Source organism: Petaurus breviceps, unplaced genomic scaffold, assembly GCF_028583685.1.
Source record: "Petaurus breviceps papuanus isolate PSGF00001 unplaced genomic scaffold, PetGlider_PUasm1.0 190, whole genome shotgun sequence".
Lineage (NCBI taxonomy): Eukaryota > Metazoa > Chordata > Mammalia > Diprotodontia > Petauridae > Petaurus > Petaurus breviceps.
In genome coordinates, this window is record NW_027185810.1 from 1,401,738 (window position 1) to 1,418,738 (window position 17,001).

The following is a 17,001-nucleotide window of genomic DNA, read 5'->3' on the forward strand; positions in this document are numbered from 1 at the left end:
TCCTTCCTTCCTTCCTTCCCTCCCTCCCTCCCTCCCTCCCTCTTTACTTGATTCTGAGGATAGATTAGCAGTCATCCTTATATTTAGCTGTAACTTCCTTATGGCTTCTGATTTAAATTTTAGGCAGAATATCAATATGGATATGGATTCTCCCAAACTGTATCTACTCATGGTTGCTTGACAAAGAAGTCACACTTATAAGACCCAATTTAGGAAATACTGATATTAAATATGACACAGAACTCAAGCCTCAGCCCCATATCTAATGGTCATGATATTTAAATATTTTATGTCACATGAGATGATATTTATACAACTCTTGTTTGTTAAAGAAAAACTATTGGAAAGAAAAATCTTGGATGGAGGTACAATCATAATATTACTTAGCAAATTAAATTTATTTTCTAACCCATTTCCTTACTTATTCATTTACTATTTGGAGCCACTGTGTTGCTAAGAACAATATGTGGAATTTATTTTCACATTAGACTTCCCTTCCCTGCCCTGTTGTGTTGACTCTGTCTGATTAAGTACAGGAATGGTAGCACTGCTCATTAAGAGGTAAAACAAACATTTCCCATCACACTTGTACACTTCATTTGCTTTGTGTTCTGGTTTGAGCCCATATTATCTCAGGTTACTTAGGCTACTCTTACAGTATTTGTAAAAATTGCTATTTGTAGCATAGTTTGTCAAAATAACTCAGGACATTTTTAGAAAGTAGATCAATTGATTCAACGAGATTTTTTTTTTCTCTCCATTATTGAAATATTTTCCCAGAATTTTGGTGAAGACTTTAGGTTTTTTTATCCTCTGGTTGTGATGAGGGATGGCTCACAATAGCTTCAGCAGGAACTCTGATCTTTACCTTAAGACCAGAAAACCTATGATTCAGTCTGGAAAGAATTCAGCTCAAGCCAAATTGGAGTCAGAGTTGTAAAAGTTTATTTTACACTTTACAGCGGGCAAAGGTTATTAGGCTGTACAGTGGGCAAGAGTTCTTTAGAGGACCTACAACCTTAAAGGGGTAGAATTAAGGTTTTTATAGGGTAATCCATAGTAGAACCTGTGCCAATTATGCTAACTAGGTGATTAAGGGGTGGGATTAGGGAGGAGTTAAGAAGTTCCCAGTCTGCCAACCATCAGTGTCATGTTTGACAAGATTGATGTCTGGGAACCAAGGCTTTCAAGGAGTTAACCTAGAGATAGGGTCCTGAAGGATTCATTGAGGCAGCCAAGGAGTCATCCTAGAGATAGGGTACCTAAGGATTCATGGGGGCAGCAGGACACTATACAAGGGGAAGATAATAGTTGCCTAAGCTGGAATGTCTGTAGGTACTTTTGTGAAGGATTCATAAGAATAGCCTGTTACTGTTCCAAGCTGAGATAGCTGTTGCTGGGCAGAGTTAATGCTCTGAGACTGGGGGGGGGAGGGGGGTATGATTTTACAAACTGGTTTTACAGACTGATGTTACAAAGTAGTATTACAAATTGACGTTAAAAATATAGATCCCAAGCACCCCACCATTACTGATGTTACAAATTGGTATTACAAATTGAGTTTACAAATTGATTTTACAAACATAGATCCCAAGCACCCCATCAAGTTGGAGGAAAAAAAAAACCCAAACAAACCCAAATCTCTACAACTTGTTCAAATAGATCATGAATTGAGTAATTTTTGATTAGCTGGGTCAGGACTTTAACTATTCTATGGTCATCTATTCATTTGGGTATGCTTAGTATTTAGCTAGAAATCTACCCTCTTCTTACTCTTGCACTAAAGTTATTTGCATTTTTATTTGCTTCCCCTAAACTATTTCTGGGGGTTTTGTCACAAAATTTCTGCATACCATCAGTTAGAACTAAAGAAGACTAGGGCTTTGTTCCAAGAGTCCGAAATTTAGTGGGCACTACAGCACCATTAGGGGTACACTTTCTCCTGTGCTCCAATCTCTTTTGCCCCCTCCCTAGGGGTGGCTAGCCCCTCAGGAATATTAAAACTTCAGGGTGTTCCAGGGCATGCTTCCTCCTCTCACACATCCTAACTGAATTCCCTCTCTAATATTCCTTGCCCTTCCCTATGCGCCCAGATCTCCAACCTGCCTGCCCCATGATTGCAGCTCTGCATACAAGTCTGGTAGTGATGGATCTGTAGAAGATGAGCTTTGGCAAGACAGCTTTTTGTACCCTGGTTGACTCTCGACTCTGATTGGAGGCCTGGAGGGCGGAGCAATAAACTCCTCGGAAAGTGTTCTTTTATAGAGGGCTAGGAACTTTCCCTATAACTCTCATAGTCCATTAGCTGCTCTGATTGTTTTCGATTGCACAGAACCTCCTGCTCCCAGGTGGCACTACCCACCCCTCCCCGCTTTTCAGCTTCTTCCTCTATTAGATTGTAAACTCCCAGAGGTCAGGAACAATCTTTTTCTTATTTATATCCTCAGCACCTAGGGGAGCATAGAAGGCATGCTTATTGAATTGCTAATTGATTTCACTAATTGTTAATCGAAATGTATATTGAATTGAATTACCTTTCCACATTCTTTTGGTTCCCCTCTCCCTATCAGCTCTGGATAATCATCTTGCTTTCAGCTGGCTATCTGCTCCCACTAGGGTGTTAACCCACCTAGAGCTATTTTCATTTTAATTAAGATCCTCTTAAAGATGTAAATATGGAAATAAGTGGTAAGAAAAATGCTTTTTAGTCATTGGAGGGGGCCCTGCCCATCATTCCTCATAGTATATCAAACAAGTACCCCCCAATTCTCCCAGATTGCAAGGCTCAGCATTGAAAATTGGAGTCTCTGAATAATATTAATCTGAGGTACTCACAAAAACATGGGGATGGGCTATCACTAACTGAATCCACCAAGTATTTTGACCATATCTATATATGCCATGGTCTGGAAACATAATTGAAGCGTCATTTGGGTAGAGAATGAGGACTGAAACTGGGGTAAGAAAAGCTGTCTTTAGAAACAGATCCTGAAAGGATTACTAAACATATGCTTTGCATTACATGCTTAGCTAGGTCAAAGGAGGAAGAATGTATTCTATCCACTCTGCTTAAGTTTCTTACATGTGAAAAAAAGATCCTGTTGTTTCTTCTTTGGTTTCACTATTTATAGTATATGATCTCCTAGTTCCTCTTTAGGTTTTCAGGAGTTAGTACTGAATTTTATGTGATTAACAGGCATGTGATTAAAGATTCCCAGTGTTTAGGGGTCTCCGGTGTTAATAGAATCGAGACTACTCTGGGTACCTACACTCTTGGGTGAAACATATTAGGTTTTTTGTTTTTTATTGTACAGTACATATATTAAAATTTAATCTGTATCATTAACATTTTCTCCATCACTTTTTCTTTAGACAATCAACAATGAAGCCTTAATCTGTAGCATTTGCTGATTTATTTTATTTTTTAAAATTTAATTTTTCTTGCTTATGTTTTGAGTTCAGAGTCGTCTGCCTCCTTCCCTCCCTCCCAGCCCTGCACTAAAGAAGGCCAATATTTGACATGGATACACACATGCACACATATACATGGAACCATACAATACATACTTCCATATATCAGTTCTTTCTCTGGATGTAGATAGCATTTTCCTTCATAAGTCCTTTGTAGTTGATTTGAATGATCACATTTTATAGCTTAGTCATTCACAGTTACTCTTCAAGCAATATTGCTATTACCTGTATACAACCTTCTCTTGGTTCTGATCATTTATTTCACTCTGCATTATTTCATGCACATCTTTCCATGTTTTTCTGAAACCAATCTGCTCATCATTTTTTTTTTTTGCCTTTTTTTGGAGGGCAATTGGGGTTAAGTAACTTGCCCAAGCTTACATGGCTAGTATTTTTGTGTGGGTGTTGTGTCTTAGGCTGGAACTGAACTTGGGTCCTCCTGACTCCAGGGCTGACAATTTACTCACTGCGCCACCTAGCCTCTGCCCTGCTCATCATTTCTTATAGCACAGTAGTATTCCATCACAATCATATATTACCATTTATTCAGCCATTCCCCAATTGATGGGCATCCCCTAATTTTCTAGTTCTTTGCCACCACAGACAGACCTGCTATAAAAATTTTTAGAAAATCTAGGCCCTTTTCCTTTTTCTCTGATCACCTTGGTAAACAAACCTAATAGTGGTATTACTGGGTCAAAGGGTATATTTAGTTTTAGAATTCTTTGGGCATAATTTCAAATTGCTCTCCAAAATGGTTGTGTATGTTCACAGTTCCACCAATAATGTATTAGTGTCCCAATTTTCCCACATCCCCTCCAACATTTACCATTTTCCTCTTCTATTTTAGTCAATCTGATAGGTGTGAGATGGCACCTCAAATTGCTTACATTTTTATTTCTCTAATCAATAATGATTTAGAGCATTTTTCATATGACTATAGATAGCTTTAATTCCTTCTTCTGAAAACTGCTTGTTCATATCGTTTGACCATTTATCAATTAGGTAATGACTTGTATCCTCGTGAATTTGACTCAGTTTTCTATGTATCTGTGAAACTGGACATAAAATCTCCCCCAGCCCCAGTTTTCTTCTTTCCTTCTAATCTTGTTTTAATTTGAAAATTTTAATTTTTATAGCTGAGGATATCTTGATTGAGAGTACAGGAATTCAAAAGAGAGCTTCCTTCTTGATCCTTGCCCAATCTTGGAGCTCAGACCCATTTACTGACAAAATGGCAGTGGGATGGGCATGATAAGGAGGATTACTGAGTGCCAAAAAAAAAAAAAACAACCCTCCATTGCACAGAATTACTAGAGGTACACACAAGACCCTCTGCAACTCTGAGAAGACTCAGTGCTAGGAGGAATATAGAAGAGGAGGATAGACAGGAATGTCTCACTTCCTTGGTCCTCATAAGACAAGGAATTGACTTAAAAGGCAGTGGGAAGGATAGAAGGACAAGAGGTTATGTTCAGAAGAGGTAATTTCAGGGTTCAAGATCACAGTGTTGGCACAATTTTGGGTGCTGGAAAGTGATGGCACTTTCCATTCTTTACCCCATCAAGCTATGACCTTCAGAGAAGCATGATGTCACCATTTGGGTGTGTGGTTCCCTGAGGGAGAAAGCTTTTGTACGTCCCTATATCCAGTTAAATTCTGTTGGGACCTATGAAATGTTAGATGCTTCCCAGAAACTCGTAGGTACTTCTTTCTCTCTGGTGTCTTACTTGCTTCTCTCCCCACCCCCTTCTTTGTTGCAGCACAGGCTGGATCTAGTCCTATATACAAGGTATATACCTATATACCAGGTAAAATTTCTTTTAGAAGATGTGTTTTTCTACCTAATGAGGGCATATCATTTATCTGTGTTATGCTCTGGGCTTCTTTTTTGGGTAGATAACTTCCAAATGATATTTTTCGTTAACAGTGAACACTGGGGAAAATGAATGTAAATTGTTGGTTGCCTTTGTTAGATCATGAATTCCATTAAAAAAAAACAACCACCAAACCCGAAAGCCCCATTTCAAGCTGAAGACTTTAACCTTGCCCTATTGCTTAAACCCAAGATATACCTAAGTTGACTATATGCTAGTCTAATAAAGGTATGACCACCCTTGTGGGGTAACTGAGGTAGAGTGGAAATGTAGGTTATGGGACTTGAAGTTGATGAACCAATTGATTAAGTATTCCAGGAAATATCAATAAGAAGAGTTTTTCCTAAGCATGAGGGGAGGGTTTGGGCTGGAGAGAAAGACTATGATCCAGGAATAGAGTTCCCTTAATAAAGTAGGAAGAGTTACCTGGAGGCTGGCACATGACAGCAATAAGATTCTACAGAGCCACGACTTGGGCAACATAACTGGAATTTTGCCTTGAAGAATTTTATTAGGCATTTATAACATGTAAATTCCTTCAGTGTTATAGAAGTAACTGAGCTTTGTACTTAAGAAGAATAGTTAAAGTAAGAAGTTACCAGGTTTATTTATGGTAGTTGCACCCTAGACCATACCTCTCCTCCCACCACAGGCCAGTGTTCTGGGGTTTTTGTCTTCATCACACCCAGAGGAATTTATTTTAAAATACTGAATTTGAAGGTGGATTTTATGCTTCTCGCCTTTCATGCATTTTGCACCCTTTGTCCTAGACACCAAAATTTGCCTGAATGGTTCTGAGCATCTGGACAAAGATTGATAAAAGTGGAATAGAACCTCAAAGCAAGAGAGGCTGATGAAAGATGGAGGAACATGATGGTTTTAGAACTGGCATGGAGAGCAAGGTTTACGTTGATTACTTTTTCTGGGTGAAGGTCATGGGACCAGCGAAAAAGAATAACCAGAGCTGGATGGGGTAGCAACAGATTTTCTATTAGAACAAGGATTCTTTTATTTGTTGGTTTGTTTTTCAATTTCTTTTTATTTTTAGACCTGGAGTTTTCCCCCACACTTTCCATGCCCCCATTGAGAAAGCAAGAAAAACCAAACCTGTTATAAACATGCATAGTCAAGCAAAATAAATTTCCATATTGGGCATGTCCAAAAAATGTGTGCTTCATTCATTGTCACCTCTTTATCTGGAAAGGGGGTAGTGAGTTTCCTTATGAGTCCTCTGGAATTTTTGTGCATGGTAATTGTGTTGAGCAGCATCTCTAATTCTCCTAAAGTTGTTTCTTTACAATATTGTTGTTATTGTATAAATAGTTCTAGTTCTGCTCACTACACTTTCCATTAGTTCATACAAGTCTTCTTATAGTTCTTTGAAAGCATCTTTTTCATATATTTTTTACAGCACATTCACATGTCATAAAATATTTACCCATTCCCCAACTGATGGATATCCTCACAGTTTCCAATTCTTTGCCACCACAAAAGGAGCTATTATAACTATTTTTGTACATATGGATCATTTTCCTCTTTCTTTGATGCCTTTGGAGTGTAGACCTAGTAGTGGTATCGCTGGTTCAAAGGGTATGTAAATTTTTATAGCTTTTTGGGCACAGTGCCAAATTGCTTTCCAGAATGGCTGGACCATTTCACAGTAAAACAGAGGTTCTTAACTTTTTTTTTCAAGTGCCATAGACCCCTTTGAAAGTTTGGTGAAACCTATATGGATCCCTTTTCTGAATAATGTTGTTAAATGTGAAAATAAAATATGAAGGATTACAAAGAAAACCAATTATATTAAAATATAGTTATCACATTTTTTTTAGAAACATTTCATGGACCCCAGGTTATGAACCTTTGTAGAAAAATGCATATTTCTGAGAGCACCAGAAGATGGAAATAGTGAAATCTAGAGTGAAGGAGAGGTTGTGGAGGTTCCATAGGGTATGATGAAAGGTCAAGGAAGACTAGATGCTGAGTAGAGATAAGGCTCAGACTGATAGAGGTAAGAAGATGAGGCAGGTGAAGGCATATTGTCAGAGCAGGAGGTGGAAGTTATAGGATTAGGGTAGTATAATTTGTTTGGAGACCTTAGTTGATTGAGAAGAATTACAGAATTGTTGGCAGCTGTATAGTTTGTGTTATGAAGGAGGCTACTAATTCTGGGAAGAATGTCTTAGGGTAGGGACAAACATTTATTCGTAATCTCCCAGGATCATAGATCTTGATTTGGAAGGGCCACAGATTTGGTTATCTAGTCCAACAGGGTGAGAGAAGTTAAATGACTTGCCCAAAGATACACAGGTAATGAGTGTAAGAGGTGTGATTCGAACTCTAGTCCCCAGATTCCAGAGAAAGGGCTACTCTTCATCACAAACCTTATGAGGGTCTGATGCTGGCCCAGGAATGGTGATGTGGAGGGTTGTGTGGCGGAAGAAGCTACTCTCCTTCATTGCTCACTACTATACTCACTATTATATACTGAGAGTTGGGACCCTGGTGACTGAGGCTGTATTTATTCTCCCTCATCCTCTTGGACCAGGTGATAATGGAGGATACACAGAGTTCCTTTTCCACAGATGGTAATGTCAGATAGTACACTCTGTGAGGAGAAATAGATGACCTTTCTGTAGAACAAAATGGTGTCCCAAAAGGTTGTGTAATAAGGAGGCAAGAACACCAATGGCAAAAGCTGCCAGGGCTCTTCACAAGATTTCTTTTCCTTACAACCTTTTAAGTCAATCAAACAACAAGTATTCATTAATTACATAATTATGTATCAGGCACTGGACAGGATGCTGGGGGTTGTGATTTAATCGTTTTCAGTTGTGTCTGACTCTTTGGTACCCCTTTTGGGGTTTTCTTGGCAGAGATACAAGTGGTTTGCCATTTTTTCTCTAGCTTATTTTATAGATGTGGTAACTGAGGCAAACAAGGTTAAGTGACTTGCCCAGGGTCACACAGCTAGTAAACATCCGAGGCCAGATTTGAACTCAGGAAGATGGGTCTTCCTGACTTTAGGCCTGATACTCTGTCCACTGTACCAACTAGTCATTCATGCTGGGAAAAAAAGTGCAAAGAATAAACTGATCCTTATCCACAAAGAGCTTATATTGCAATGGGGGAGACAGTAAGCACATATAAAAATGTATACAGTATAAATACAAAGTTAATAAGTATATACACATGCACAGTTATGAACTACGAGCTCCTAAGGGGGGGAGGGCACTAAAAATTGGTGGGGGGACTTATAGGAACTCAGGAAATGCTTCTTTTCACTCCGAACTCCCAAGTCAAGTCCTGGGGCTGATGAGAGTAGCTCAAAGTTACAAAATGTTCATCATGGGCAGTGGGTAGGAAGGAATGACAGTGGAAGAAAGAATATGGAGGTGGTACTGACAAGACCCAGCAGACTAAGACACAGCTCCAGAGCTATAACATATCATCCACTTATATCAAATACAGGGCAACAAGAGATGCAGATGACAAGAATTCAAGCTGGCTTCTTGAGTTTCTAAATAATGGGCCTCACGGGACCTGGACTGAACCAAATGAAGTGGCAGCTCTTTGATTTCTTCCTTCAATGGCAAAGGATGAATCTCTTCCGAAAGTTCCTTTGCCTTTCTAAAGGATTAGATAATCCCTACAGTTTCTTTCAACTCTTAAGATTGTATGATTCTGTTTTCTAGGGTTCTGTTATCTGACAGGTTGCCTTTCCTTCCCTAGATAATATTTGTTAAAAAGTGCTGTTTTTCATATTCAGAGATAATACTTCTAGTCCACTATCAAGAGGGTTAGAATTAAAAAAAGTTTACCAAGAAGTCAATAATGGGTTTGCAGTGATTCATCTTGACTCTTTTGTGAATTCCCCTTTGTATATCCAGCAGTATGCTTTTATAAGATGGCTCGCTAGGAGTTGGAATAAAGTCTGTAGTTGTGGAATGGAACAAAGTTAACTGGAGCATATGGAGATTGTGCTCATGACCTTGTCTTCATTAGCAAAATGCCCTGAATAACTGAGTTAACCAGCTAAAGATTCCAAGGAATATGTCTGTCTAGAGACTATGCTCATAGCACTTCCCTGGGCACTCTTGTGTTTAAACAGCATTTGGAATGACAGTTTTCTTTGTCCCTGGTGCCTTTGTGTTCCAGGTTGCTACACAAACCTTTTGATTTTCATTGATTTTTTGGAAATAGTATAATATGAAAAAAGCAATGGGTTGGAAATCAGGGGACTGAGGATCCTAACTCTAGCTCTAACTCACTGATAAACCTCAGTTTCTGCTTCCATAAAATAAAGGAATTGGATTTCATGATTTCTAATGTTCCTTTCCATCCCTAACATACAATGATTATCCTCTGATTACAGTATATCATTTACTTAATTTTCCTGCGGTTAGAGTTTCTCAAATTTGCATTGATCCAGTTTCTATTTTCCATTCATCTAATTTCTGTTTTATATTGATTGTACTGGGGAAAAGTGTCTAATGATAATCTCAAGTATCGCTCATCTCTCAGGGGAAAATGTTCTGTGCTAATTTATACTATGGTTCTTACACTGATTACTTGAAGGGAAAATATTTAATCAAAGAAAGTTCTTTCTTATCTATCTTTACCCTTAACTACTTGGTTTGATCTATTCTCCCATTAGAATTCAAACCTATTACTAAAAATAATGGTTTGGAAAACTTGGAATAGATAAGATTTTCAGGTGTCTGACTTCTTCCAATTATGAACACATTCTTCTTTTCTTGTTACTCCCAACTCCTTCTTTTCCTGCCATCTTCTTTATTCTCTGTAGAGTATTTTTTTCCTTTTTTTTTGGGAGGGCAATTGGGGTTAAGTGACTTGCCCAAGGTCACACAGCTAGTTTTGTGTGTGTGTGTGTGTGTGTGTGTGTGTGTTAAGTGTCTGAAGCCGGATTTGAACTCAGGTCCTTCTGATTCCAGGGCCGGTGTTCTATTCACTGTGCCACCTAGCTGTCCCTAGAGTATTTTTTAAAAAAGAAAAATAAACTTTTTTAGGTTAGCTGTTTTATTTTTGTTCTGTTGACCTTTTGTTGTTTGTTACAAACATTTCCATATTACCCCCAATGTTAAGAAGTGTCTCAAAGTAAACCAATGAAGCAAAACTAACAATAGTGACTTCATCGGAAAATACATGCAGCATTCCACATCTGTAGCACTACTCAACCTCTCTAAAATTAAAAAAATGAACAGAAATCTGTTTCTCTTCCTCTCAACCTATACCATGAAAAAAAGAGAAAAGAAGAACAAATTCCTCATAATGAATATACATAGTCAAGCAAAACAAATTCCCTCATTGACTGTATAAAAAAATGTGTGTGTGTGTGTGTGTGTGTGTGTGTGTGTGTGTGTGTGTGTAATTCTGCACTCTAAGTCTATCTTCTGTCAGGAGGTGGATACCATATTTCATCATTGGTCCTCTAAAATCTGCAATGGATATTTTATTGATTATAGTTCTTATAGCTTTCAAAATTGTTTGCCTATATAGTATTGCTATTAATATATAAATATATAAATTCTTCTCTGATTCTGCTTATTTCATTCTGCATCAGTATGTAAAAGTCTTCAAAATTGTTTGTTAATATAATGTAACATATGATGATATATAATATTATATAACATCTTTATTATTTGTATTATATCCATGTTTTCATATTATACAATATATAATATAATGTTATATTAAATCATGTCACTATTTTCAATTCTGTTCTATTGAATGTCTTTTCTAAGAGGACTCTGACATTATCACTAATTTGAAGAGCAGAGCTAGAGCTGTAGAGAATTGAATATATTCACTGTCTTTATGAATTTGGCTTGAAGGACAGAGATTCTAAAAAAACTAAATTCACAGGAATTTAGTTTAAGGTTGAAGGGTTTGGGTGATCTTTTTTCTTTTGGTGTGGAAAGGAGCATATTGGAGAAGTGGTGTTATTTTCACAATATTTTGTTTCTAGGCAGTCTTTTGCTGGTAGAAATGAGTAAACAAGTCCTTTAGCAAAGAATAAAGAATGACGATGTCTCTTTCTTCATTTCTCTTCTGTTACCTTTCTGACCTTTTGCAATGAGGTGTCGTTTAAGAAGAATTTTCTTCTGTGAAAATCTGACTTCAAAAGCCATGTATGGACCAGATTCCTCTTAGTGTCTATGGATATTCCTTTTAAAGTATATTACTATCATCTTAAAATGGAATCAATTCCAATATAGCTAGGCCTATTCTCATTATTTTACAGTAGTTCTTGCCACAAGAATGAATCTACTTATACCAGATGGGAAATAAAGCTCTCCAATTGTAATTCTTTGTACATAGGCCATGATGGCACTGAGCAGATGGAAGAACAAGTTATATGATTATGTAAGTCTGTGATTATAATGGAAAACTTCTGATAGAATCCAGGAAAGGTAAAAAGAACAAGACACTGAAACAAAAGCACAGCCAAAATTTGGATTGACTATGTCTTTTTTTCTTAGTATATGGGCCAGGGCCAGTATATGGATAGCATAACATTGCTTGGTCTATTGTCCAAGGTTCAGGGCTTAGAAGTATGAAATCTGGGCTCTGGTTGGGTCCTGTCAAATGACCTTGGGATATCGGTCTTCAAGATGGTTCTCTTGTCACTATTAAAGCAAGGATAAAAAATAAATAGCATCGCACTGATGGAGAAATCCAAGGAAAACCTATAGCAAACATATTATGCCAGCCCAGCTTTGCACAAAGAGACAGAAATCTGTGGGCACTAGATAAAGGATGTTTCTATAAAAGTCTGACCAGGGAGTATATCCCATTGAAGCATTCCAACACACATGGCAGAAGTGAGGATGGGGGGTCTACAGTCAGCAGCAGAGTATGGGGGTAGACAGATGGGGACTCTGGACCAATGACACATGGAAACTTGTTACTGTCTCATTCTGTCTCAGGACAGAGAGAAAAAGTCTGGGGTGCTAGGACTGGAAGGTAGGGGCAATAATAAAGGTTTCCCTTATCAGAATATATTCCCCAGTGTAGAGCACCTTTTATAGACCTCTTAGCCACTGTACCAGTCACCAGTTCTGGATTAATCCTGCACTATCAGCTCATTCACATGAATAGACCAACCCAGTGCACTGGGCTGACTGGATGTAATGGAAATGCAAATTTGGAAGATCTTTCCTGGCCCTAGGCTAAAGTGCACCTGAAGCCTTGGGTGGGAGGCTTGTTTTTCAGTAAATACTTCTTGATTGGCCAGTGAGTCAATAAGGTTGTTACATTTTCTGAGCCAGGAGAAGGCTATATAAGCCCTGATGTGTAGCTTTGTTTTGGGACTCACTTTGAGAAGTGTTCTGTGATTTGATCTGAATTCTGGGAAGCCGTTGTTGAGAGTCCCCCGGCTTTGAAAAACCCAGATGTGGAAACCCAGATGTTGACTGGGTATGGATGTAATGGTTGGACAGTTTGGAAAGCTGTCTACTTGATCTGTTAATGTCTTGATAATTCTGTCTGTATATTTTGAAGTTTGGGGTGCTGACCTTTTTCCCCTGAACAAGGTAAACAATATATGTCTGACTGATTAAAGTAAGCTTGTTAACCCATTTTGAGTTGCTTTCCTTTATCAAAGCAGATCCAAGAACCTGTGGTAGCTGCAAACCCTGAGGACGTGCTTGGGGTGCTTGCTGCTACACTGGAGCAGCTCCTGGGATCCCTGAAGAACACAAGACTTGCTACCTGGACCCTACATGGTCGAGTTCAGTACCAAAGAAGACTCTACCATTTCTTCTAGTAGTATACAGAAACTTGACTTGATACAAGTTCACCAATTTAATTAATATGAATGGGAAAACAAGTAAACCCAGGAAACAATGATGGTAAAGAAATGTTATAGAGCCAGAGATGCTTAAGACACAAATCCAGAAGAGGAAAACTCATATGGTCTACAAGCAAATCCTCAAAGAAGGACACAGATTTGCCAGAAATGCTACTAGAGTAACAGGAAGAAATGAAATAAGAGTTTTAAAATGGTTACATAAATTGAATGAGAGCTCTAGAAAAAAAGAATGGGGAAGGGGAAAAAAGTTCTACAGGCAAGAACATGAAAGCAAAGGAGAGCTCTAGAGGAAAGAATTAGAAGGAGAATTGTTTATTATAGGAGGTTAAAACCTTACTCAAGTAAAGGACTCCTAGAAAATTAGATTGGATCAGACAGAGATTGGTGACTTCATGAGAAAATAAGAAATTCTGGAACAAAATCAAGACTGAAAAGATATCAGAAAATGTAAAATATCTATCAAAAACAATTGACTTGGGAAGTAGTCAATTGGGAGAGATAATTTTAGAGTCATCAGATTGCTGAAAATGTCAACCAAAATGTTTTAAGAAATCATGAATGAAAACTACCCCTGGCCTGTTAGAATGATAGAACAGAATGAAAAAAATCCCCTGAGCCCCTCCTGAAAGAAATTCTCAAAATGAAAGCTCCCATGAATTTAACATAGTTAAAATCTAGAGCTTTCAGGTTAAAGAAAAAATACAGCAAGCTGTTGAAAAGAGTTAAGTGCCAAATAACCATACTGAGGGTGACAGAAGACCTGTTGGCTTGCACTCTAAAGGAGAGGAGAACTTGTAATATAATGTTGTAGAAGGCAAAAGATAAAGGATTATGATCAAGACTAACCTATCTGTCAATGCTAAGTATAATCTAAAGAGGGGAAAATGGACTTTTAATGAAACAGAAGATTTCCAAGTATTCTTGATGAAGAGACTAAAAGGGCTAACTAAATGCGTACAATTACTTAGAATTGAATGAATAAAGTCAAGAGAAACAGAGAAAAGTACATATATTTGAGCAATTGGAAGGAATTATTTGGCAGTGAAATGTTTTTATTCTTTTATTTCATTCTATTCTATTCTGTTCTCTTCATATTTGGAGAAGAAACAAGGTTCTCTTAGAACCCTAATGTCTTCATAGGTCATAAAGACAATAAATAAAACTGAAGATCAGGTATTGTTTTGTTATCTTTTATTATATTTTGATGATCTTAAGATAAAAAAGAAAAAAAGAACTACAAAATAAAATGTTAGAAAAAAGATAGAGGAAAGAGGTAGAACACATTATCTTACATAATTGAGATGAATGAGAAGACTACACAGCATGGAAGAAGAAGTGAAAAGAATGGTCTACACATGATCCTCACATTCATTTGAACACACAAACAGAGTTTGGTATAGAAATAGGTTAAATTCAACAGGGAATTAGGCAGGGAGAGGAAAAGGGTAACTAAAAGGGAGGGCAGGTTCAAGGAGAAATTAGTCATAAGCAAAAGCAATTACTTTATATTCAAAGGGTTAAGCAGGGAATTAAAGGAAAGAAAGAAAGGCTCTGTGATTAGAGACTGGGAGAAAGGAAGAAAAGAAAAGTGTTGGAAGGGAAACATGGTATTACATATAGTTATTAATGTTGAGCACACTTCTCCCTCAACATATTTTTTTTTTACTTTTTTTTGGAGGGCAATTAGGGTTAAGAGACTTGTCCAAGGTCACATGGCTAGTAAGTGTTAAGTGTCTGAGGCTGGATTTGAACTCAGGTCCTCCTAAATCCACGGCCGGTTCTCTATTCACTGCATCACCTAGCCGCCCCTCAACATAATTTTTTTTCTTTTAAAAAGAGAGGCTCAAGTGACAAAGTGAAAAAGAAATGTAAAAGGACAGAAAGGAATATTATACACAATAATCTCAACAGAATGTGAATAGAATGAATTCACCTATAAACTTAAGAATGGGTTAGAAAATAGACTCTAAGAATATGTTGTTTGTAAGAAATACCCTTGAAACACAAATATTCACACAGATTTAAAAAAATACGGAGTTGGAGTAAAATGTATGGTGTTTCATGAGGCAGCTAGGTGGTACAGTGAATACCACACTGGGCCTGGAGTCAAGAAAACTTGAGGTTTACTTGACACATTTACTAGCTGTTTGACCCTGGCCAAATCAGACCTCTGTCTGCCCTCAGTTTCTTCAACTGTAAAATGGGGAAAATAATTACCTACTTACCAGGGTTGTTATGAGGATCAAATGAAATAATATTTGTAAAGTGCTTAGAATAGCGTCTGGCACTTAAATGATTATTTTATTCCTTTCAGGTGAACTAAAAAAGACAGGAGGCAACAATTATTATCCCAGACAAGACAACAATAAAAATCAGGTGGATTAAAAGAGATTAAACAGGGAAATTAAATTATGCTTTAAGACAGTATAGATAATGAATTAATAGCAATACTTAATAGATATACACCAAATGCAAAAGCATGTAAATTTTTAATGAGAAGTTAGGAGAAATAGACAATAAACTTTAATAGTAGGAAACCTCACTATGTTTATTTCAGACATAGACAGTTCTAATCAAAAGATGATCCAGTAATAAGGTAAAATAGAATTAGGAGAACAATTTATACAATGATATTATAGAAAAAAACAGTTTGAAAAACTTTGGAGGGAGTCAAGATGGCAGAGTAGAAACAGGACTTTTTTTTTTTTAAGCAATCGGGGTTAAGTAACTTGCTCAAGGTTACACGGCCAGGTGTTTCTGGGTGGGTGCTAAGTGTCTGAGCCCGGGATTCGATCTCCAGAGGTCTTCTCAACACTGGAGCCGGTGCTTTTACTCGCTGTGCTACCTGGCCGCCCCAGAAACATGACTTCTGTGAGGCTCCAGCTTCCACCTCCTCCAATTCATGTAAAAAATGACTCTAGACAAACTTTGGAATTACAGAACCCACAAAATGACAGAGAGAAGCTAACCTCCTACTGAAGACAGCCCAGCAGGCTGGCAGAAAGGGGCCAGAGCAGCACTCTGGGAGCCAAACCCAGCCCCAGGTGAGCCTGAGGTTTTAGCCTGAGGGCTGCCTGACCAGCTGCTGGATGGAGGGACTTCAGATCACCAACAGCTGTGGCAGTTTCCAGAATTATCAACCCATAAACGCCAAAGACAAAGTGAGAGGTCAGTGTAGACTTTGCAGGAACAAGGAATTTGGGAGTGTGGTCTGGCCTTTATCCCTGGGGTGAGAAGCCGTTGAGGCTCCCTGGGCTTGTTGCCACTGACCACGTGGCTGCTTCAGAGCCCCAGGACTGCAGATTGTAGGAGGACCAAGCAACCAGTCTGAGGGGTAATCACTCTTGCTTCAACCTGCTTGGATCTGGATTGCTGTCTAGGGTGGAGGTTCTGGGATGCATGACCAGTGTGCCAGAGCATGGGGAGGCTTCAGAGAGGGCAGCCAACTAATAGCTCCGGCAGCTGAGAAAACCCAGTGTTTGGGACAAAGCTCCCCTGTCTGGTAGCGGAGTTCTACTGTGGCAAAAAGCTCAAAAGTCAAGTAATTGAGTGGCAACATGAGCAGGCAAAGGAAGCAAACCGAACAGAGCGATCCAACTTTACACTCCTATTTTGGGGACAAAAAGGATCAAAGCATGGAATAGGAGGAAGACAAGGAATTCAGAACTCCTGCACCAAAAGCTTCCAAGAAAAATATGAGCTGGTTACAGGCCATAGAGGAGCTTAAAAAAGATTTTGAAAATCAAATAAGAGAAGTGGAGGAAAAATTGGGACGAGAAATGAGAATGATGCAAGAAAATTATGAAATGAGAGTCAACG